The sequence below is a fragment of the Tiliqua scincoides genome, chromosome 3 (genome assembly GCF_035046505.1).
Source record: "Tiliqua scincoides isolate rTilSci1 chromosome 3, rTilSci1.hap2, whole genome shotgun sequence".
NCBI classification, from domain to species: domain Eukaryota; kingdom Metazoa; phylum Chordata; class Lepidosauria; order Squamata; family Scincidae; genus Tiliqua; species Tiliqua scincoides.
In genome coordinates, this window is record NC_089823.1 from 8,834,064 (window position 1) to 8,859,168 (window position 25,105).

Here is a 25,105-nt window from a genome sequence, read left to right on the forward strand (position 1 = left end):
TGTTGTAAGAATAAAATGGGGGGCAGACCATATACTACATGCTGCCTTGAGTTCTTTGGAGAAAGGGTGAGAAATTCTAACAATAATTTTTAAAAATAAGATAAAAGTTAGTAAAGATAACTTTATAGATAAAAGATCAAAGTTATAGAAACTTCAGTTCTATTAGCAGGACTTTGCATAGCTTTTATTTCATTTTATTACTAAGATAGGAAACAAAAAGGAATACGATAAGTCAAAGCTCAACATCCAATTCAGTCCCAGACAAGAATAAGACGTTATAAATTGGTATCTTCAAGGCAAACATACATGCCTTAGTCATTTTACATTCATCTATCAACATTTAAGGTAACCGTCATCTTGTTCACCTTTATACTCATAATCAATATCATATTTTCATTGAAATTAATCAAGAGAGAAAAAAGAAGAGATGAGAAATTGCCATATTCCATCATTATTATCCAGGAAAGATACAATCCACAGTCCATGCCCCATTTACATCAGACTGACTGACTGACTGACTAAATAAATAAATAATCAGCCATTATCTATTGTATGAAATTGACAATAATAGTCAGGTGAACATACACCAGAACGACCCATTTGGCTTGAATATTTAATATTCAAGCCAAAGATACTAGTCCTGGAGTTTCAGTCCAGCCCATCAATCAAAAGAGAATGGAAGAGAAATCTACTGATGAACATCTAACTCGACATCATTCATCAGCTCTATATCTCAGATCCTAACTGCCACTTGCATTCCATTATTAACCAAGTTACTTTAACTGAATACGCACTCCAAACTACCCAGTTAGACAAACTGAAAAATAAAATATTGGGGTGCAAAGGAACCAACTATATAAGCAACCAGTCCTCAGAACCAGACTGTGTATACTTCAACAGTGATTCTGCACACACACACCCCCAAAAAAAAAAATTATGCCAGGAAAAGCCAAAGTCTGAAGCCTGAATTATGCACCTTACCATGCCATTACTATTCAGCATAATTTGTTCGGCCTTCACTACTGATACGGAAGACCAAGAGCTAGGAAAAGAAGCAAAACTCTTCCCACTGATTACTGCAAGTCAGTGCAGGCTCTTGCCTTGCTCCAGCCCAGACTCTACCATTTCATTAGCTCCTTTCACAGTCATGAGGAACAGAAGAATCCTTTAAAAGTTTACACGCACACCCCTTATCAGATGTCAAATTTTGTGCACACAGAAGAAACATCTTTATAACCATTAGATTGCTATTATGTTCAGCAGGAGCAAGCAGATGACAGGAGACTAGATATTTGGTTTCTATCGGTGACTAGCGGTGGTCAATTGCAGTGTCCCCTTGCCTGCCTCTTTTCCCAGTGCTAAGATCTACTGGAATCACACAAAAACCACGCTCAAAGCATTTTCTCAGTTACAGGGGGCACATTTTCTCCAGCAAATTGTCTCGACAATGAAACCCAGGATCTTTTTTGCATCCTAAGCATGTCTAGGGAATGAATCAACACTCCTTCCGTGCCAGGCTGCAAGCTGTATAGAATAACTGCCCAGGAGCAGTAATGCAAAGAGGAGCTGTTGAGAAAGCGGCCAGAACACGCACTGTGGCGAAAAGCCAAGGCCAGAGCGTGTTCCTTGCCCCCATGCACCCCAAGGCCATTGGCTCCTCCTAAAAAGAGAGAGGAGTGTAAAACTTGGGAGAGGGGAGGAAGACAGAACAGGCATTCCCAAAAGCAACACAGCCTAACTGCTCACTGGAATGCGTTGTGCAGAAAGCCAGCAAAATTTTGGGCAAACAGTGCTTTCCAGTAAAAGATTGTGTTTCTCTTGCAAAACGTCTTGTGGTACTTAGTCTTTAAGGTGCTACAAGACTGCGCCATTTTTGCTGCAACAGAGTGACATGGCTACTTCCCCCCCATCATTCTGCCACAAAAAACAAAAAAATGACATATGTAACTAGCACAGCACAAAACCATGTTTTGCCCTTGACACTCTGCCCAGCTCTGCCCACTGAAGGTCACGCAGCCTGAGCGCCTGCAGGGTTTGACATCAGTCTTCCAATCTGCAGCTCCCCTGTTTGCCTTGGGGAAAGTTGTGACAGCTCAGCCCCACTCTGCCCTGCTGAAGTGCAAGAAGGGCACAGATTGTGCTGGATGAACAAGCGAAATTATTAGCAGGGCTGAAATGCTCACTCCAACTCACACATCAACTAATCAATTAAAAACACTGGCTATCTCAAAAAAAACCACACACATACTTTAATGGGCTTGACTTCATACATACTTCCTTGTAGAAAGCCAGCAACACTTGAACTTGTAAGAGAAGCAATGGAAAAAATGGGTGGAACCATCCCAATACACCCTTTGGTGGATTTTTGCAGGTTTCTTTGTCAGCAACGTCAGCAGTGTATAGAAGCAAATGGGGAACATTTCAAGCATTTCATCTAATTCATTAACTATCAGTTGATTAATTGGGTCAAGCAACTGCTTCTGTCTACACCAGTGGTTCTCACACATTTAGCACTAGGATTCACTTTTTAGAATGAGAATCTGTCAGGACCCACCGCAGGTGACCAGTCCTGCCATGACTGGAAGTGGCATCATCAAGCAAGAAAATTTTTAACAATTCTAGGCTGCAATTCAGGAGTAAGTCCCATTTACTATCATTGTTAAAAGCATATACAGAGTAGCCTGTTAAAAGTAAAGCTCTGTAACATTTCCCCAAATGCAGTCAAACCATGGCAGAATCAAGTCTAATAAGTTAAAAATAAAATATTGAAATGAATGGGGACCCACCTGAAATTGGCTTGCAACCCACCCAGTGGGTCCTGACCCACAGTTTGAGAAACACTGGTCTACACCATATGCGATATATGTGTGAATTATAGTATCATAGTATATGTGTGTATTAGAAAATACTACATCTGACACTACGATGTGTGTGTACATTTTCTTGTGATGGCCTGTATTTTAACTGATGGGCAGCCCAATCCTGACCCGCACTGGCACTGGGAGGCTGGCAGGCCTGCCCCGTATCCAACGCAGTGTTGGGGTCAAGAGTGGCTCAGCCAGGGCAAGGTGAATCATTTCCCCTTAACCCAGTTAAAGCTGCAGCAGCCTCAACGGGGCTACTCAGATCTGCGCCACCTCTTGAGGTGGCGCAGATCCAAGAGGTCCAGTGCTGCCACAGGCTGCCCAGGAACGGGGTTAGGATCTGGCACAAGTGTTGGATCCTGGCCCTGCCCCCCTGCTCACCACCGACCCCAGGCCTCCACACCAGCCTAGCTTGGCTGGCACAGGCTTACCATTGTGCCGGCCCACTGGGGCTTGGGCCACCATCCAGAGGCCTGTGCACATCCCTCCTCTTAAGTCATCACAAAACAACACTTTCATGACAGTCATCGGCACAAGGGACTTGAACTGGCCCAGAGCACTTTCTGGATTGCACCCTAAGGGCCAAATTCTATCCAGCTTACCAGCACTGATGTAGCTGTGCTGATGAGGCATCCACTACATTCTGCAGCTGTGGGGCCTCGTTAAGGTAAAGGAACATTTGTTCGCTTATCTCAGGGCTGCATTGTGGCTGCATCCACACTGGAAAGTTGGATAGGATTGGGTCCTAAAAGGGTGCCCTGGTTAAACAAGCAGCAAATTTGGAGTTCTTAAAAAATTCTCCCTATGTAGAATTACCCATGTAATTCTAAAATTACAGATGGCAAGGGACATCTTAACAGAGGCACTCCCTCCTATGCAAGAAGCATCATGCAGGCACTGTCCCAACACAAAGGAGGTGTACTTCGCAAACTATGCAAATTCAACAACTAATCAACAGCTTAATCAACTGGAACTCATATGTCTATTTGGGGGGCAGCCCCAATTCCACTGAAATTCCCCCCCCCCCATGGTGATGTAGCAGCACAGGTGCAGCTTCCACTGCTTCCCACTGGGATTTTTGGCTGCTGGAGGTCTACTCAGATAAGCCCCAGCAACTGTGATGAGAAAACTTGGACCTGTGCCAGCCCAATTGCTGGTGCATGCCCCTGTTGCTCCATGCAGGTGGATCAGGCCCAACAAGGGGCTTGAGATTCAGCCTGTGCTGCTGCCACATATCTGGCCCCCCTGCCAGGCCCAATCTGCCCAACCTCCCATCTCCTCCCCATTCTCCTCCTGCCCCATTCTACCCCTTGCACTGGGCTTACCTGCTCCAGTGGGAAGGCTCTGGCCTTCCTGCTGGCACACCGGCAGCCTGTGCTGCCCCCAAAGTGCTTTACGGCTGCTTAGCTGCAGTGGAATCCATTTTACACCTGCGCTACTTTTTGTTTGGATAGGGCTGTAAGTTTCCTGAAAATTGGCGATGCACAGCCCTAGAACGGAACCAAGACTCAGCATATGAAGTACATTAAATACGCTGCAGCATGATGCAAAAACAGAGCATGACTGTCAAAATGACCAGCAACATCTGGATAACAAACTGCTGCTGCTCTCAGACTGTATTCCCCAACCTTCCCCCTGCTCTGACAGAGTTGCTGCACCTCACTTAGAAGAGAGCTTTGCCAGACAACTCCCCTGAACGGCTTTGGCCAGGCCTCAGATGCCTCCAAGGAGTCATCTCCTGAAGCAGCAGAAAACCACAGGGAAGAATTCTTTTTCATCCCAGAAGGAAAAGACTCAGGCTCCATACCAAGGGGAGAGAGTCAGCTGAAAACAATCATCACACCCCTTTCACAAAGGAAGCAAAGCCAAACACACACTGCTTTAAAGGAAAAAATCAAACCCCCAAAAGCATCTCCTTCACAGTCCAAGCAGCCAGAATAACCAAGAATGCTGATGCAGCAGGTCTTGGTCCAATCCAAGAGCAAGGAACCAACAAAACATGATAGGAAAAGGAGCACAGCCATATCCAACCCACACCTCCTCTAACAGTCGGATCCCATGCATGCCTGTTTGGAAATAAATCTCAGTGAACTCAATGGGATTTAGGTAAGTTCATGCAGTACTGCAGTCTTGGAGACACACATTATGTTTAAAGCAGAATTAGCTCTAATGGGCTTGTCGTAAACTTAGTGGGGTTGGGGTGCTCAGAGTTCTTGGTTCTCAAACCCTAAAGCCCTCAAGGCCCCCCCCCCCCGTCCAGTAGTACTGCCACCACCCTGGATGGGTGTAGGCAGGATTTGGAACCTTTGACCCCAACAGGCAATGAAACAACTTAGTAAAAGAGATTTTAGTTTATTACTGGCCCACCTCACCCCAGCAGTGTCTTTTCTAGTGGCTGTCTGCTGGTGTTGCATCTTTTTAGTTTGTGAGCCCTTTTGGGACAGGGAGCCATTAGATATTTGATTTTCTCTGTAAACCGCTTTGTGAACTTTTTGTTGAAAATCGGTATATAAATACTGTTGTTGTTATTAAGTAAATAAGGTTACATAAGGCAGCAAATGCTAGAGGCATAAACATCTAGGAAACATATCAGTAATAAAATAATAAAGCTAGCTGGCTACTCTATTAATCCCTATCTCTCACCTGGGTCAGTTACTCTTGTAGATCTCTTAGCTCCAGGCTACCTGTGAGGCCAGATGCCCATGGTGGACAATGGAGCTCACAGCGTGCAAGAAGTTGCACCCAAAAACTCTGTCCAACAAGGAAGACACACAACCCTTGGGGCGCTCATTATTATACTTCTTATGCTAATAGTACTGAGGTGACTTTATACTTATTTAGACTGTCCAGTCAGAAACTTTTGAGGACAGAACCTTGAGTGGGTCTGGTTGCTAGCCCTCCTAGTTCTTACCCCCTCCCAACTGGAGATCCACAGCTGCACTTCATCAGCTTGATAGGGCGCTTTCTCTCTGCAAAGGTGCTACATTCCAATGGGTTGTAATTCTTGTTGTCTGTCCTTTCTGGCCAGCAAAGGAGAGACAACAATCTTTGTGTTTGCTTACTCACATTCTTGCAGTTAGGAACTGAGAGCCACTTCTCCGTTACTGACTTAGTTTGGTTCAGGCTTCACATGCTAACCTAGGCCTAAACTGTACATATTCATGACAGGGCTCAGTACCTATAATTTGGTGTACCTATTTACAGATTTTTTTGGGGGGGGAGTCTTGGCTTGGTCCCTGCCTTCGCAACCACCAATCCAGCATTTGCATTTTTCATTCCTGCAAAGACTCCATAGTCCTTCTCTCTACATTTTCTTGCAGTCAGAGTCTGGGGGACCCCTTCAACAGCAATATCTTCCTTTGCCAAAACACAGATACCATTTTATCTGAACTGGAGCTCTGTCAAGAGCAAGGAGAAGGTCGGCCATATCTCGATACTGCTTAGACACTTTCTCTCCCATACAAGGACAATGGAGAGGAGATGTCTGCAATCAGACATTACATGGCCTAGACATTAACTTAAAACACTGAGATAGCTACTCCCTCTGTAGTCACACTATCTCCTACTTGGATGCAAAATGCAGTCTGGTTCTTTCACTGTCTGGAGCTCTCCAGAGAAAGAGATTAATGACTTCGCACAAAATAAACCCGAGATTGCACCAGCAAAAAGATAGGAATGCAGGAAACACGTGCAGTTGAAAGCCATTGTCTTCAGCCTTTGCAGAAAGGGGGCCTGCCTTTAACTACAATTTACAGCGTGGAATCCATTTTTAATTCTTTATCATTTTCTGCCTCTCTTCCTCCTCCCTCCCAGCTGTTTTACTCAAGCCCAAACTAGGCACAACTAGAGCAGCTTTCCTTTGCAGGAAAATCGAGATAGCAGCCTTATATCTGCAGCCAAAGAAGGAGACGCAAAGCTCCCAGCAACTGTCCCCTCCTGCCAGGTTTTTCCTGTGACTATTTTCCTGGGGGGCTGTTTGCATCAGGCTTGCCTCAGAAGCTAGCAGTCACCAGAACAGCTGGCCTGGGGGGGGGGGGGAAGAGGACTGCTGTCATCTTCCCTAACACTTGCTGCTATCTAGAATTGCAGTGCAAGGAAGAAGAGGCAGCAGCCAAGGACCACTCTGACACCTGTGGCCCCAAGAGAAAGACAAATGTAGGATGCTTTGGCCTAAAACACAAACAAAAAAAGCAGCCCGTGAATTTTCATCATAACGAAGGTGTAGGGGAAAGGATTCCATTCCCTTCAACAGTGCCACAGCCCTAATACCAATTGGGGACCCTGCAGCTGCTTGAAAACCACCAAACAAAGAGACAGAAAGGCAAAGACACATTTAAAGTTGTGTGACATATGACCAAGTATGACTTTTACACAACAAATTTATGAACGCCACCCCAACAGCTCCTGCCTGTCCTAACTGAGAATACATTCTTGCCACTTATACATTACTTCACGAGCATTCAAAGCACCGCACTACACATTACACAGCATGAAGGGGGCAACTGTGGCAGAATTCAGATCTACTGTGTACCACTGAGAGACATATATACATGTATGAGAGATAATACCCCTATATTTTAAAAAAAATAAACAGTATGCATGCAAAAAACGAGCATACCAAGGAAAGGGTTGGATGAAGCTCTATCCCAGATGTACTAGCTTTCTATCTGCAGAGAAAGCTGAAAAAATAATGCCCCACAGAGAAGCATTCTAATCTTTCTAACACTGTAAGGAAGACCAAGATAGGCAAGTCACAGAGTCCCTCTCTTCTGCTATGGTGAGACTTGAAAAAGTGTCTTCCGAAAAGATGTCTTCTGAACTTCCAGTGGTATAGATGTACCCTATGCCATCTCTATCAAGGCAAGAAAACAATTAGCAGCACACAGCCTAAAGCCAACAGTTTGATTCAAACACTTTCATTTCATCCCAGCTGCCCTACACTCAAACTCATCCCCAATGGAACTTAAGCCTCAGTTAAGAATTTTTAAGTCTGGGTGACATCTATGGAGTTTAGGGGTGCCTAGCTTGCAGAAATCACTGTGTTTTACTTCAAACACGCCTGCAAATATTAGTTTTGCTATGATAATTAAAAATCACAAGGCTCTAAAAAGTATAAATATGTAAAGAAGGGCAAAGGCAGGGAGTAGGGAGGGGAAATCAGGAAAAAAGATCAGGTCAGAAAAAATTGGGCATGTCCCCATACCTACTGTAATTAAGCCTAAGTATACATGATAAATAACTGCACATTATTCCCCTGTTATCCCCCATTTTATTCCCTTCCTCTCTGCATCTACTTTCTAGATTGTACACCCCATGGGGCAGAGACCAGTCCTCTCATTCTTTGCAAAGCACCGTGCATATAGAAAATAAGACACTATGGTGCTAGAAAATAAGACACTATGAAATAGGGATTCTTCTTATGAAATTTCAGCAAAAGGTGTCTGAATCCCAAGCAAAACATCTTACAGCCTTCAGGACGAGAACTGCATTATATGGGTTGCAACAGGGTGGTGTGGAGATGGGGGAGATTGGTCACTGGACTTCATCGGTCCTATTAGGTCACTGGCTTCAAAGGGAACAGAATCAAACCCTTTCATTAGGTTCACAAGGTTCATTTTACACTGCTGCTGTGCGGGCAGAGCAAGCAAACCCCTTCAAGCAAGACAACCTTGGGGAAATTCTCTCTGCAGTGTTCTATTAAACACGCAGGTGTTAATGCAATGGCATTCTGGCATAGGAAATACTTAATGGTACTTAGTTTACTCCCCTCCACTCAAGGAAGAAGAAGACAAGATTGACATCAATGCACTATAAACCACTTACTCAAGCTCTGTTTCAGATAACAATTTTTAAAAAACTTAGAAGCAGTTATGAAAGAGTAGTTACTGCCCAGGATACATGCCATGCTCTTCAGTGGTGCAATGGTACATTCTGAAGTGCATGAGCTCATCATCATCACAAACACTCCATCTGTACTCACTGAGCTCAACTCACACCTACCACAAAATTAAATGTTAAGGGAAAAAAAGTATTTGAAAACAAGTTGATGGCAGTTATCAGAAACCATGTAAAAAAGCCTCAGTGAGCAATGCCCAAGGGTCACTTTAATATTTGCAATGTTAGAGCAACCAATCATACTATGAATGCTGCTTTATACTAGGTCAAGCCATTAGTCCTATCAAATGTGGTATCATCTATGGCAGTGGCTCTCCAAGGTTTCAGGCAAGGATCTTTCCCACCCCTACCTGGAGTTGCCAGGCATTGATTCTGGGACCATCTGCATGCCAAACATATGCGCTACCCTATGCTAGAACCCCAGGCAACTGAAAACCAGATTGTAAAAACAGTGGTGTAGCTAGAGGGGGTGCAAAGCACTAAGTTTTGCAGGGAGCCTCACCACAGCATGCAAGTGGTCCCTCCCCTTTGGAGCCATTCCAGGCCAGTGGAGTGAAACAGAGGAGTACGCTCTGAAGTGGCGGGGCTCTTTCCACTCTGTAGTGAGGCTCCCTGCAAAATTTAGTGCTTTGCACCCCTCCAGTTATGCCACTGGGTAAAAAAACATTCAGAACACGGGACAGGAGTCACCTCTTAAGTAACACTGATATGTCTCCTTAACTCGAAGCCACTCAAATATTCAGACATTTCCTTGGGGTAGACAAGAAGCCCTCTGGCACTTAACAAGCTCTGAAGACATCCCTCAGCACTAAACAAGCTGCTCACATCGCTCCTTTAGGGCTTCAATGAAGAGCAGACTCTGATGCTGTTCAAGAGAAACAAAACATTTTTTTCCTGCCTTGAAGTATACTGAAGCGTTGGAATAAACTAACAAGACAAATCAGAAGGTCTGATACCTCTACATGCACTGCTTGTTGGAGTAAACAAAGAGCATAAGAAAAAATAGTACAGCCAGATCTGGCCATTTAATGCAGCATCCAGTTCATCACAGTGACCCACCAGCTGCCTCTAGGAAGCCCACAAGCAGCTTATTGGTCCCCTCACATTCACAATACAGGAATATTCCCTGATATGAGCTTGTGAGTCAATTACTGGGGTAGCAGAGAAGGATGTTTGGATGAGAACTGGGGCAGGAGAGGGAACCCAGGTTCAAATCCCAACTTGAAGCTCATTGGATGACTATGGGCAAATCACTCTCACTTTAACTTAACTTTCACAACAGCATCCTGGCTTTGGAATGCCTTCCCCAATACTTCATTCCAGGTGCCACATTCTCCTTTTAGATGCCAGGTAAAAATGTTCACTTGCCCAGGACTTTAAACTCAAGACTCTGTTTTACCAGCCTGATGCTTTTAAGACTGCTTCTTTACTGCTGTTCCAATGTTGTTGTTTAAATAATTAGCTGTTTTAATTGGCTTAGATCCAAGAGATTGTGAGTAACAAAAGACAATATATTAGAGCTGTTTTATTTACTATTGCACAAGAGAAAGATGTCTTGCTTCTCAGCAACACAATGTATCAAGGATTCTCGTACTGAGTTACAATATGAGAAATATGGGTAGTAAGGAAGAGAGATCTGTAGCACATGGACCCAAGTGGGCCATCAAAAGTGACCACTAAAACTGAGTGTTGGGAGAGTTAGAACAAACAAAAGAAAATATGTCATTACCCAGCATGTAATTAGTCTGTGGAACTCCTTGCCACAGGATGCGGTGATGGTGTTTGGCGCAGATACCTTTAAAAGGAGATTGGACAGATTTTTGGAGGAAAAGTTTATCAGAGGTTACAAGCCATGATGAGTATGTGCAACCTTCTGGTTTTAGAAGTAGGCTACCTCAGAATACCAGATACAAAGGAGTGGCAACAGGCTACAGGGCTCTTGTTATCTTGTGTACTCCCTGAGGTATCTGGTGGGCCACTGTGAGATACAGGAAGCTGGACTAGATGGGTCTTTGGCCTGATTCAGCGGGGCTCTTCTTATGTTCTAATGACTGCCAATTCAGATGGTCTTCAGTTGTTTTTCACTGTGGAAACTGAAGGACATTTCCAGGTTGAAGGTCACTTTCATCACACAATGCAGCTTCCATGAGCAGAAGAGGCTTTCTGGATCCAAGCAAGTACGGGTTAAGTATCCCTTATTCAAAATGTTTGGGACCAAAAGTGTTTTGGATTTTTTCAGATTTTGGAGTTTTTGCATATAGCTGGGGTCAGGGGAGGAGAAGCTGCAGTAGACAATGACCTTGGCCAGCCCCTCCACGCCTGGGGGCAAAGGCTTAGAGCTCCTCAGGGCTGCCTTCCAGGCCCTCTTTTCTCTCCTTCTTCTTCTCTGGACCTGCTGGTATCATGAGTTCAGGGACTCTGTAGATCAGGATCCACAGCACAGATTCACTACAAGAGCATCCTCTACACACCACTGACACCATCAACTCTACCATCACATTCGCAAAAGCAGGCTATGGAGAGGGAGGAGCCATGAGCCATGCCTGCATGTCGGATTTGACAGGTCGGAGTGAGCGCGTCAGCTCCGAAAACCATGCTGTGAGGAGCAGGGGGCTGGCCCAAACTTTTGCAGCCTCTCCCCTGTTTCTTTTAAACCCAGTGAAAGAAGAATAAACTGAATTCACCAAATAAACTGTCTGTTGTGTTTCCGTGCTTAGAACGTTTCAGATTTTGGAGCATTTTGGTTTTTCAGATTAGGGATGCTCAATCTGTATTTACATTTATATTTATGCTTTTCATCTTTGATTTTTTTCTGCAGCAATTTGTGAAAAGGCAGGGTGTAAAATACATTAAATAAAGAAAGCCAAAAAACAACCTGATAGGGATGCTTGCAAGGACAAAATGGGGGATGAGGGCAACTATGTATGTTATTCTGAGTTGGAGGAAAGGTAAAATAAAAATTTAATTCCCTACCAGAGTGGTTTTCTGATGACACTCATACTTGCACACTATGGCAGAGAAGTTCTCCCTGAAAGAACCTGCCCATCACTACCTTGCAGTGTTCACTTGCAATGCACAACCACAGGGGAGGGCTGGGTGCACTGTAAGTTCACACTGAGCAACAGGAAAGCAAAGGCTGTTTATAACTCACAAGGTGTGTGCCCATAAAAACATAAGAGCCCCAATGAATCAGGCCAAAAGCCCATCTAGTCCAGAACCATCTGCAACTCACAAGGCTTCCCTGATAAATACAACTGGCAACAAGTCTGTGTGTCAATCAACTTATTTACTATAGCCTGCCTTTCTTCTGTGATGGAGCTCAAGGGGGTGCACACAGTGTACCCAGATATGCACTCATGGAGGCACTGGTCAGACATAGACCTGCTTCGATACAGCAGTGTGGCTGGCTCATGCACCCTAAGACCTTGTCCCTGAACCCTGGGTCTGCTGAAGGGAGGTGGTTTGAAAACTCTCTGCCTACCAGAACAAACACCCCCCTCTCCATATCATTTCCATTTTGCCTCTTGCTTCCTTTTACTTGATCTGTTTGACTTCATGAAGGACTGCTTGAAATTCAATAGCTACAGCCTGTTCTGAAAAGCAAAACAAAAAACCCCACAGACGCAAGGAACATGTAATCAAATGTCATGTGCTTTCACAGCACGTGGAAACCCTGAGGCTGAAAGGATTGTGCTGAAATAACGTTTATGCTGTAATGGGACAATATTGCTGAATAATCAGAAGAAGCTGCTGGAAACACAGAAATGGAAAGAAGAATTCCACACCATTAAGACCTCATCTCCCTCTACCAAAAGCAAGTCATGCTGTTTTCCATCCAGGGCTGTATTTAGGGGCAGGTGATCACTGGACAGTTCTGTTATTCTTAAAATAAAATAAAAAAACTTCTAAAAATTAGAGGAAACAAATGCATTTTCATTTGCTTATATTGAAAATAACTAAATACAGATCTAGGGATCCACTCATACACATCTTCTCCTATGGGATGCCATTTGATCTAGAGGCCAGTCACACTTCCTGCACCAAATCTATAGGGGTACTTATATTGCTCTTATGCTGCTCTTTAGCAAATGAAATCAACAGAAGTTAATGCGGGGGGGAGGGGTAGCCACACCAAAAGCAAAAGAAAAGACAAACCCTTCAAGATATAAACGAAACTCCCCCCAAACAAATGCAAGAAGATTTAGAAGGGCAAGGTGAATAGAAGGGTCTTTTATTCAACAGGAAATCAGGCTCAGTGCCACTCTGAAACACCTGGGGAGAATATTCCATAACCAGGATGCAAAACAGAAACTATCCCTAGTCACCCCAACCCCACCCCGGCATCACCTGCAAAGATGGGGAGGAATGCTCTCCAAGGAAGAGCTTAACGTTTGGGAAGAATCATGCACGAGAAGGCATTCCTTCAGGTGCCCACGTTCCAAGTCATGTTGAGCTTCCAAGATACTGACCATCACTGCAGTTGTCTTGGGATTGGGCAGCCAAGTTCCATCTGACCAGTCCCAGCCAGTAACCCACATGCTGCACACCTAATAATACTGCCCTGCCTTAAAAGGCTGTTGTAAGGATTCCTGAGATAATATATAAGAAGCACTCCAAAGGTGCTTTATAAAGGTTTATTATTAATTAGCCTTTCTTCCACATTTTCCCTGCTTCTCAACAGAAACCCTTCTCTATCTGTGCATTGAATGCAAATACCTTTCCCATTTCCCCCTCCCCAGCATCACTGCATGCTGCTGGGGAGGGGGAGAGGTGACCAGCCTGCTGATCATGCCACAGAGCCGAACCACGTGAGGCTTCTGCAGTGGCTGGAGATCCCTGGAGACTGCAACCCTGGAGATCAAGCCTTGGTCAGGGAGCTGCTGCCGGAAACGGGCAGCCCTGCACACTCCAAGCGTTGCACAGCTGGCTGCCTCAGGGTCAGAACTGAGAGCTGACAATCTTCCTTGGCAGGCAATCCCGCTTTTAGATTTGCTAGCTGCAGGAGAAAAAAAATGCAGCGTAAGGGTGAAAAACATCTGGTATCAGAACGCCTGTACTGCCCTCCTCCTCCTTTTTCCCCACCACAGTCCTGACTATTCTTCCAAATCCTGGAGAGCCAAACTGGTGAAAATGCACCAACTTTTTAATCACAATGAACTTTGAAAGCAATGGCTGTTAATTGCTGCAAAGCTATTAGAGACTGCAGCTATTTACAGGAGACGACTTACCCCACACTTGGTACTGCATTTGTAAGAACCCTGAGAAACCCAGTTTTAAAACAGGCAGAAATGAATTGGTACCCTCAAGGTTATGGACAAAAAGCTAGGCCTTGGAGTCCAATCCTATCCAACTTTCCAGTGCCAGTGCAGCCGTGCTAATGGGGCATGCGCTGCATCTTTAGTGAGGTGGCAGTCACAGAGGCCTCCTTGGGGCTGCACTGCGGCTGCACCGGCAGTGGAAAGTTAGATAGGATCGGGCCCTTAGCCAGCTGTCAGACCTGGCAACTGTGAGGTCAAAGACAGGGTGAGGCACCATAGGGTTCAAGACACTTCCCGCCAGCTCGCTGCCTCCCCCAGTTATAATTGGCTTTCCCAGCATGATAATTGGGCTTCTCATATCTTGAAATTATGAACAAGATTTGCACATTTTCTCTTCTGTCATTTGCAGTTAATGAGCTTCTCTGTGAGAACAAAGTGCTTATTTCTGGCCATGAAGTTGCTTAATTACATCACTTCCTGCTTAACGATGTCACTTCTGGCCTTCAGCAAGTGCCATGAATGCCGTTTGGCTCCTATGTGAAATGAGTTTGATACTCCTGTTCTTGTCCACTACTCTCCTCTCCCCTTCTCTTTTTTCCAATCCAAATGGCAGGAAGGGGAGGAGCAGACAGAATAGGGGCACCCCCACCATCCTGTTGCCTGAGGCGACCGCCTTAACCAGCCTCACAGATGGACCATCCATTTAAACAGGAATAAATTTGCAGAATGCCCCGTTAGTTACCCTCTTCACTTGCACTGTCTGGAGATCCTCTTCACTTACATGTCTGGAGACCATCCAGTAGTACAGAAGCAACTCTGGCCAACAATTCTGTTCCATAAGTTCCTGGAGATCTTGACCCCAGTGGCCCTGCCCCACCAACCTAAACTGCTTCTAAGGCTCAACAAAAATTTAGGATACACACAAGCTGAAGACCACCCAGTGTCAGCCACAGAAGGCAGCTCCCCATCAGGGGCTTGATGAACTTCCTCTTATGAGCCTGTCCTTAACTACAAAAGCAAGAAGGCTGTCAAGAACCTTGAATGTGCCAAACGTCCCTGTTATTAAAAAAAATGACAGGAGAGCAAAGCCTGGAGCAAGCCAGCGCAAGCCTGACTTCACACAGCACAACTCTCACTACAACTGATCACAGACTGGCTGCTGGCCTCAGTTTCAGATCTCCACTGACATTCTCAGAACAGTTTCTCTCTATGTACCCTCTCACCTAACACTTCAGTAAACGGGCCAACTGTCCCTATTTGCCAATATTTGTAGAAGGCCCCAGGTTTGATCCTTGGCATACCTAGGCAGGGCTGGGAAGGATCCCTGGAGACCAACATGCTAAGGACAGTGCCTATTTTCTGTTCCTCCTAAAGCACTGAGCTGAGCACGTAAGGCTTCCACAGAACTGAAAAGTTTGTTGTTGCTCACAACATGGTACAATTTTGGTTGATCCTAAAAAATGTTCTACCAGAATGTTTCAATTAAGTCACTAATTGAATAGCTTGTTTACTGCAAGATGAAACAGAGAACTGGAAAAGGAAAAAGGGGGGAACCTTAGGTTCCTAAGCTAATGCAAAAAATATGGCTCTCTGCAAGTCTTTTCATGTCCTTGGTTGCCCACTTTAAATGATCTCATAACACACTGAGCCCAGAGCAGCACAATCATATGTGTGTCAACTCAGAAGGAAGTCCCATTGAATTCAGTTGGACTTACTCCCAGGTAAGTGTGTACAGGTTTGCAGCCGTATGCATGTTTATGTACCACTGAAACCAGCAGTGCTTAAGCAGTGCACTGAAAATAAGTGAAATTTCTGCAGTAAGAGAATCTGAATTCTCTTCACTTGTTCATCCAATTTTATTCTGTGCAGGTTGGCAAGGATGTTAAGCAACTTGGGCAAATACTTTGAGCTGGTATCTTTGTACTCTAAACCAGTGGTTCTCAAACTTTTAGCACCAGGACTCACTTTTTAGAATGATAATCTATCAGAACCCACTGGACATGATGTCATGACCAGAAGTGACATCATCAAGCAGGGAAAATTTTTAACAATCCTAGGTTGCAACCCTGCCCACACTTACCCAGAAATAATCCCCACTGTTAAAAACATATACATAGTGTTCGCATCCTTCAGTCTTGGAAGACTATGGTATCACGCTCTGAATAGTGGTTCTGCAACAGAGTGTCCTCTCCAGTGCGCGAAGCCTGGGTAAAGGAGATGTGGAGGATAGACTGTTTCCCATGCAGCAAATCCCCCCCTCCACATCGCTTAAATGGTCCAATGGAAAGGCAGAGGCCAATACGGTTGGTTCCAGCAGCGTCGCAGGAATTGCCAGAACGTGACTGTGTTCCGCCATGAACTGCCTCAGGGACTCCTGCTCTGGATTTTGCCTCGAGGTTGACTCCTGAAGCCTTTTCCATAACTGGATGTAGCCACAAGGCAGTGGAGGTTTGGGATCAGAGTTTTCCTTCTCCAGAGCTGCCTTCTCAGGCTATCGAGTCCCACCTACCCGGTGGCTGTTTAGTCGCCTCTTACCACAAGTACATCCAAACTGAGGGCCTATTCTTAACCCCAGTCCCCAGGGGATTAAGCATATACATAATAGCCTGTTAATAGTAAAGCTCTGTAATATTTCCCCAAATGCAGTCACATCCCACAGTAGCACCAACTCTAATATATTAAAAATAAAATATTGAAATGAATGGGGGACCCACCTGAAATTGGCTTGTGACCCACCTAGTGGGTCCTAGTTTCAGAAACACTGTTCTAAGCAGTTGCCCCCTGCCTGGCTATGATCTGGACCACCCATCTGATAGTTATCTCCCTTAAGTTCTGGAACCCAAATGCCTAAAATCTTATCCTTGTCAAGATCTGATACAATACTCTTATTGCTGCCACTCCCTTCAGGGACTACAGCTCAGGCAGAAGTCAGCAAGGACTTGGTTTCAAACACTCCTTACATGAATTTCTGCAGGTGCCGTACTCATGTAGGACTCTTGGCATCGCAGCTTACAACTCAACACTAGCAGTTAGGGACAAAATTAGACTTTACACATAACTTACATTTACATTGCACCCCATAAATAGACAGGCAACCCCAGTTGTGACTAAAATTATGTAGGATTATCTACAGTCTACAGCTGTAGCAAAGAGATCATTTTTCAATTTCAACGGTTGCTTTCAAGAGAGGAAACACAATAGAGAGGACTCCTTATTCACCACAAAAGGCCACTACAGAATCCTGCAGACTTCCAATTTGCTTACAATGTGACTAGTTGTACAGAAAGCAAGTACAGAAAGCCAACAAGAGTAGAACCTGAGTCCTCTTGCTCTGAACACAGATGCTTCCATCCCACCCACCAGCTGCCAAGTCAGTCTTAGAATGCTTCCACAAATCAGGTAGGTATGGTTGGGAAGAGGATCTCCATTCTCAGTTTATTGGCTGGATGATATGTTAGATCTCTAGCCAACACAAGAAGAGTAAGAATGCTAGATGGGAAAAAAAATCTTTCAAATTTCTATGCAACAGAAATCAAATTGCTCATTCTGTGCAGGAAAGAAAAATAAAGCATTTTAAAGTTTAACTGTGTGGACAGCCAGACATCTGGGACATTTTTCCAGCCATGACCATAAATGCTGCTATCTTGATTGTAACTACATCTGTTTATCTTCAATTCTTCTTTAGAAAGAGTAGAGTGGCTTACTGGGACTCTCAGTGGTCTCTCTTTCCAATTCCTTTCCATTGTCCTCAAATATCTTAAAGGCCCACAAAATGAAATTACCAACATCTCGTAGGCTACCACAGCGCTAGCAACGGAAATGCCGGCAAGCCAATCCACAGATCATTTTCACCAATGCATCTGGATTTGGTCATATCAAAATCAAAACGGCAAACAAGCTAAAATCCTAGTGGCCTGGCTTGAATTGCTTCTGAATCCAGCAGAAACAAATACTGGCCCCATGCACATTCACATGAAAAGCTGGATCTACCCAGTTCAGTGGAGCCCAGATGTATATCCAGATGTTCTTCCGCATCAGTTGCACATACCAGAACCTGCCTCCAAGGACCCTCTCCTTCACTGGAATGTAGTGAAAGGAAAATAAGGACCACCACAGCAATGCAGGATTTTTCCATAATTTACAGTCCAATCTAGGGCATGTGAAGCAGTGGCATAGCTAGAGAGGGTGCAAAGCACTAAGTTTTGAAGGGAGCCTCACCACAGTGTGCAAGCAGTCCTTCCCCCTTGGAGTCATTCCCAGCGGGGGGGAGGGGCAAAACAGAGGCATTCTGTTTTGCTCCAGTGCCCAAAATGGTGCTTTGCACCCCCTCTAGCTACTCCACTGATGTTAAGCTCCCTAAGTTAAGTGGAATTTAGCCCAAGCAAGTGCGCACAGGGGCTGCAGTGGAGAGAGAGAGAGAGAGACTGCAGTCTTTAAAAATAAGGTCATTATAAGCTACCCCAAATCTCTGGGACAAGAGGATTAAGAAACTTCAAACACACACAGCTACAATCACACAAATGACTTTAAGAAGCAAACAAACAATAACATACGCTCCAAAAGCACTATATTTGGATTTGCCAACAACACACCCTTTCTCCCAAAGTCCTCACATAGTTTTCTCATAGCTCACATATTGCCAGTTCGCCAAGGAAGCCCCCAGCACATACTTTGCAAACAGCACTTTCAAAGCTTGTCCTTGAGAGCCAAAAAAGAAAAGACACTGCAAGAAAGGTCCCCGCTTCAGAGCCAACATGGGAAACTGTATATTTCATTATCCTTCTCCTGTCTAAAGGGGTGTGTGTGAGGGAATACAATGCCAAGTAACAAAGGGAATTAAGAAATCTGTGGAAAACAGGAGGGACCTGGATTGTTGCTTTATTGTTACTTTTCTTAAGCGACAATAAGAGGGGAAGGAAGAGAGATCAGCTCAAAAATAAACGTAGGGAGACTGAGCTGAAGAATTTCTATCCCTCAGGAACTGCGTTTGCAAGATAAAAATGATTATCAAATGGGATGTACTGCAACATTGGCTCCATGGCCATTGTGTCAGTGTTTACTAATGTGCCGGTCTGAAGGAACAGGGGGGTTCATTGTTCATACTGAACTCATGTCACGCAGCCCCTCAGCAATGCGATTCCAAGGAAAGTTTGCCAGAAGACAAAACAGTGTCAGTTACACAAGGGAAGCGCAGGAAGAAATCTATGCGGCAGCACCAAGGAAAGGCAGCTGGCACCAATCTTGAACCGACCACATGGATTCAATTCAAGTCAGTCCCTTGTAGGGCGGGGACTCGGAGCACAAGCAGCAATCCTGTAACGTTTACTCAGAAGTAAGCCCCACTGTGGGGCTTACTCCCAGGAAAGCATTACAGGATTGCAGCCTTCGTGTGAGAACAGCCACAAAGCAATGGCCAACCTGTAATCCATAAGCCACTTAAAGCAAAGAACACCCACCCACACGTAATCAGCCAGAATTTATGTACTCAAAATTTAAGTCCCACTGAACGCAATGACATGTACAGCACTTCTGAATAAACACAGATCAGACTGGATGGTAAATTCAGATGATGCTTCAATCCTGAACGCACTATGTCGAAATCCCACTGATTGCCAATGAGCTTCCGAGCGTTCAGCGCACTTTTACTCAGAAGTAACTCTTGAAAGTGCTGTACGTGTCTTTCTGCATTATGGCCCCATATATGGTGCTTTACAAAGTAGCATAAGCAGGACACGTCCCCATCCCAGGAACTTAACAGCCTGAATTTCAAAATTGAGGGATACAGCAAGGAGGGAGGGAAACAAAGGGATTGATATGCTTTGTTTCAGATGGGAAGAACGAACAAGCGATAAGCCAGAGGCTTCATGCAAGAGGCAGATTTTGAGGTGAGAGGCAATACCAACCAGGCAGGGCCACCCTCTATGGGTGTGCAGGTTGTGCACTGCACAAGGGCACCAGAACTAAGGGGGCGCCCTACATCAAGGTATTCTGGGAAGATGTTCCAGGCACACTTAGCAGCAAAGACTTTTAAGGGAACAGCAGCATTTTGAGCAGCATTTTGAGATGTTGAGAACAACATCTCCTGGAGGGAGATCCAGGACTTGTAAAATGACACTTGTGGAAGAAAGAGCTCACTTGCTGCCACTGCTCTGCACCATCACCCATTAATCCAGCCAGGGTCCAAGGGGGAAGCTTACCACGAGGTGGTGAAGCGCGAGCAGCCAAAGCAATGACGAGTCCTCCTTTGCACCAGCACCATCTGTAACATCAGTAGCGCCCAGCTGGGAAAGCCTGCCCAGGAACAGGACCATGGACTGGTGAGAGTCCTTCTTCGCAACTACTGCTGTAGCCATAGGAGGCAGTGTGAAGAATTGGTTGGCAGCCTTCAGTCTCGAAAGACTCTGGTATAAGCCTACAGCACCCGGTATTCCCAGGTGGTCTCCCATCCAAGTATTAACCAGAGCTGACCCTGCTTAGCTTCCGAGATCAGACAAGATCGGAAGACTCATGACTATCCACTACCCTGATCTTGAGCACTGTGGATTAGCTGGCATGCAAAGGCCCATTCCAAAACATGGGGAGGGGGACAGTGCCATTAGAGAGCCTTCACAGGGCTTCTTGTTCCAAGACTCTGCAAAAACTGGAGCCACCAGCTGAGCCACCAGTTGCAGACAGGGACATGATGGGAGATAAAGGTCAAGTGACGAGACAGCACAAAGCCCCCAAGAGCTCTGAAAGCAAAGACAAGTGGTTCATATTAGATGGGAAACCAGAGTAAAGATTACTTCTGAGTAAGTCTGTACAAAATTAAGCTAGTATAAATGCTTGGAACTGAGTGAAAAACTGCAATCCTATACACACAGTTTTGCCTGAAAGTTAGCCTCCTAGACTTCAGTAACATCTGCCAGCTAACCAGAGAGTGGATGAGATCACACCCAGAGGTCCATACTGAGGAAGGGCCCAATCCTATCCAACTTTTCAGCACTGGGGCAGCCACAATGCAGCCCTGAGGTAAGGGAACAAATGTTCCCATACCTTGAGGAGCCTCCAAGACTGCTTCCCCAACACAGGAAAGAGTGCATAGCACAGAGGCACAGCAGCACCAGCACTGGAACAATGGACAGGATTGGGCTCAAAGTTGCCTTATATTGGCCAATCGCAGAGGCAATTCATTGGTTCTTCTAGCCTGCTACTGGCAGCTGTGTCAGCAACTAAGCCCAAAACCTTCTCCAAGCGCTACAACCCAAGACCCTATAAAGCTCTCCAAACATTTTGGCCAGAGGGCCGCATCAAATACCTGGCATGGTGTGGAGGGCCGGAAAAAAATTTAAATATAAAATTTAAATAAATAAATTTGAGATAGAACTTAGATGAGTGAATAAATGAATGAATGGGCTCATTCATTCAACCTCTCTGGCCCTCAGAACACCCTCCAGACACAATTAGAGCACAATTCTGGTCATGTTCAGTTGAGTGGGCCAGAGGCTTTCAGGGGACAAGAGGTTGGCCACAGGCCAGAAAGAGGCTTGCTGCAGGTTGCATCTGGCCCCCAGGCCAGGGTTTGGAGACCCCTGCCCTATAGCAAGGGGTGCTGGGGATTGAACATGGAATCTGGTCCATTTAAGATATGTACTCTGTAACTCCAATGTGGCCCATCCTATTGACACCAATGAGATTTTTCAAGTCAACATGATTCAGGGTGCCAGAGTCCCATTGCAGCCTATAATCCTAAATGCATTTAAGCCAGCACAGCCCTCTACTGTAGATACCAAATGAAGGATGGGAATCTGTTCTAGGGCACAATGACTAAATCTGAAAGCCTACAACTGCTGAAACACAAACAATGTTTATTCAAAGCTGCTTGTAAGCCACCTTGAGACTGACATGGTGCAAAAGCAAGACACAAATCTGTCACATAAAAAAGCTTGATGCTAACTGTGTTTACTTGGAAGTCAATCTCACTGAGGCCACTTGAACAATGGGTCACAAACAGTGGCATAGCTAGGGGGGTGCAAAGCATTAAGTTTTGCAGGAAGCCTCATCATTGCAGCATGCAAGCAGTCTCCCCCCTTTGGAGCCATTCTAGGCCATGAGAGCAAAACAGAAGGGTACATCTGGCTCCAAATGGGCTGCTTGCACGCTGCAGTGAGTCTCCTTGCAGAACTTAGTTCTTTGCACCCTCTCTAGCTATGCCACTGATCACAGAGCCAATTCAAATGTTACTTGTACAACAGGACAAAGAGAAAGTTCACCTTTGTCAGGCAAACAACACATTCACAGAGCATAATATTTTAAAACTCATGACCACATGCAGACCCTCCTGGCATAACATTTGTCTGCCTGCATGCATGGAATGTTCTTGGAGTGGCAGAAGTGGCACACATGTGCCGCACATGCAGCTAAACACCTTAAAATTGACTTGTCCCTTAGCAAGTTCATGGCTGAGAAAAGATTTGAACACAAGACTTTCGAGTTCACCATCTTACTACACTATACAGGCTCCAAGTTGTGGAGAAAAAACAGGTCTCTGTTTTCATTCTAATTTCACTGACTTCTTCATCAAAAGGAAAAGAGCAAGAAAAAAAGGGAGACCCACCACTTAAAAGACTTCACGTTTAGGGGTTTGTGTTCAATTTTGGCAAAGCAAAATGTTCCTCATCTAAATTGCAGCCCTGTTGAACACACAGGTTATACAACTGTCCAATTGTTAAAAGGGCTGGGATTTATTTGTCAGACTCCCTGAGAAACAACTGAAAAACTAACAGTGCAACACTATGCATATCTAGTCAGAAACAAGTTCAATTTACTTCTGTTGGTTTATTTCCAGCCCCAGACTACAATCCTACGAGTATGTATGATTACTTGGGAATAAGTCCCAATTAACTCAATGAAACTTACTGTAAGTATGCTGAGGACTCAGCTGCAAACAACAGCTTCACAAGACAATTCCAGAGAGGAAGATGAAGAAGACTGGTAGGGAGCTGTTTTAACAGGCCAACAAGCCAGGAGAAAAAATTAGCAGCCGGAGCCTTTGCTGTGTCAATGTTTGCCTTTCCCTCCCCAATCAGGCATCTCTGGTCACATTCCCAGGGCCCCCATCTCTCCAAGCATCAGAACAGTGGCCAATTCCGGTGACGTGCATTTGGGTGAGTTGTCCATCAAGAGGACAAAACTGGACCAGCACAGTCATTTCTGGGAGAATTTATGACTTGCATATTGCCATGTGAAATTTGTCACTGTGTGCAGTTCAGGCTTTCAGAACTGAAAACGCAAACATACAGATTCCGATTTTAAGCACGTTAGCAACAGTTCAACCCAAAAAAATGGGGGGGGGGGGACATGTGTGGCAGCAGGATTCAAAGAATGTCCTGCTCTCAGAAGTAGGAGTTCTATGGGACTTACTTCCTAGAAAGTGTGTTTAGGATTGCAGCTGCATAGAATACAAATGTTTTGCAAGCCCCAAGCTTATGCAGCCTTACCTGGCAGAAATAAGTCCCATGTGATGCTTGTGATGAAGTGTGCATAAGAACACTAGCTGACAACACTGCCTTCCTATGTTCATTTACAAATACTCTATAGTAAATGTGTTCAGGATTACAGCCTAAATCTGCAGCTTTATGCAGACTTACTTGGGAGTAAGCCCCACTTAATTTAGCAAGACTTAGCAGGCAAAAGACAGCAGGACATAGGCTGCTGTCCGCATTTTAACACTACTCAAGTCTCCCCCTATGACTGCACTTATGTCATCTTCTGCAAGAGATAAAAAAGGAAAAGAAGTTTCCTTTAGGAAACATTTCTGATATTTAGAAGAAAACACACAAATACGGTATCTTGTATTTGATCTTCCAAAAAGGGTACAGAAAGAGTGAAGGGAAGGGAGCTGATTCAAGTCTTCAGAGCTTGCATTAAGAGTGCAACCCTAGGCATGCTTTCCTGGGAGTAAGCCCCACTGAACTCAGTGGGACTTGCTTCTGAGTAGACCTGCACAGGATTGGGCTGAAAGTCACGTTCATTAGCCCCCCAACTGTTCACAAAGTGTCATTCTCTTCTCCATTCAAACTCACCAACAAACCCACTCAGAGTAGGCTTCATCAATACCTCAGTTAGTGCCTTCATCAGCCCTAGACACCCATATCCATCCCAGCATCTAGGGAAGGAGGAGGAGGGAGAACCACTCACTGATAAGCATTCTGCAGGCAAGTCCTCCTCAGTGGGCATTCTGCACAAGTAATCTCTCCCCAAAGGGGGAGAGGTAAGGAAGGGGAGGAAGATGCAGGGTTTGCAGTGCACACAGTAAAGGAGGGGAAAAGCTGTCCACACTTTCCTGGGAGTAAGCCCTACTGACTGTAAAGGAATAGACATACATAGGCTGGGGCTCCAAGGCTGCAATCTTATCCACTCTTTCCTGGGGGTAAGCCCCACTGACCAGACTAGGCTTGCTTCCAAGTAGACATGCATAGGTTGGGGCTCCAAGGCTGCCAACCTGTCCACACTTTCCTGGGAGTAAACCCCACTGACTACAATGGGACTGACTTCTGAGTAGACATGCATAGGCTGGGGGAGCACTAAGCATTTCAGAGGAAGGAGACGGAGCCCCCCACGGCAGGACTCGGAGCCAGGCAAGCTGGATGGCATGCAGGCGGGAGGGGGCAGCACTCACCTGTCCGGGGTGGCTGCTCCCTGCCCCTCCACCAAGAACAGAAGGCGAGGCGAGAGCGGGTCACCCGGGCATGCGGGGCAGTGCGGGGCTGCTGGAGACTCCCTGGGACGCAGGCTGTGCAGGCTCCTTCCTCCCGCCCACTCCCGCTTGGGACTCCAAGCCCTGCCGCCTCTGCCGCTGTCCTGGTTGCTCGCAGCAGGGGGAGGAGGCTGCACAGGCAGCACTAGAAGGCTGGCACAATGAATTGCAGCGCCAGCGCCCCGCCCCTCCCGGGCTGGAAGGATGACGTAATGGCCCAGCCCGGGGAGAAAGGCCAGGGGAACCGAGCCCTCTCATTGGCCCGTTCGGAGTCCCTCCCGTCGCTTTCTGGGAACTGTAGTTCTCAGTCATTCCTCCCACGAGTGAAAAGGCCCACAAAAAACTACGCT

General features: G+C 45.5%; 1 protein-coding gene across 1 annotated transcript in view; it reads right to left on the reverse strand.

The window, feature by feature from the left end:
• The window catches only part of RAB30 (RAB30, member RAS oncogene family), a 47,508-nt gene extending 22,636 nt beyond the window's left edge, over positions 1-24,872 (reverse strand). The window contains exon 1 of the mRNA XM_066619702.1: positions 24,678-24,872. The gene's annotated coding sequence lies outside the window, so the exon portion shown is untranslated. The remainder of the gene's footprint in view (positions 1-24,677) is intronic.
• Between the last annotated feature and the right edge of the window lie 233 nt (positions 24,873-25,105).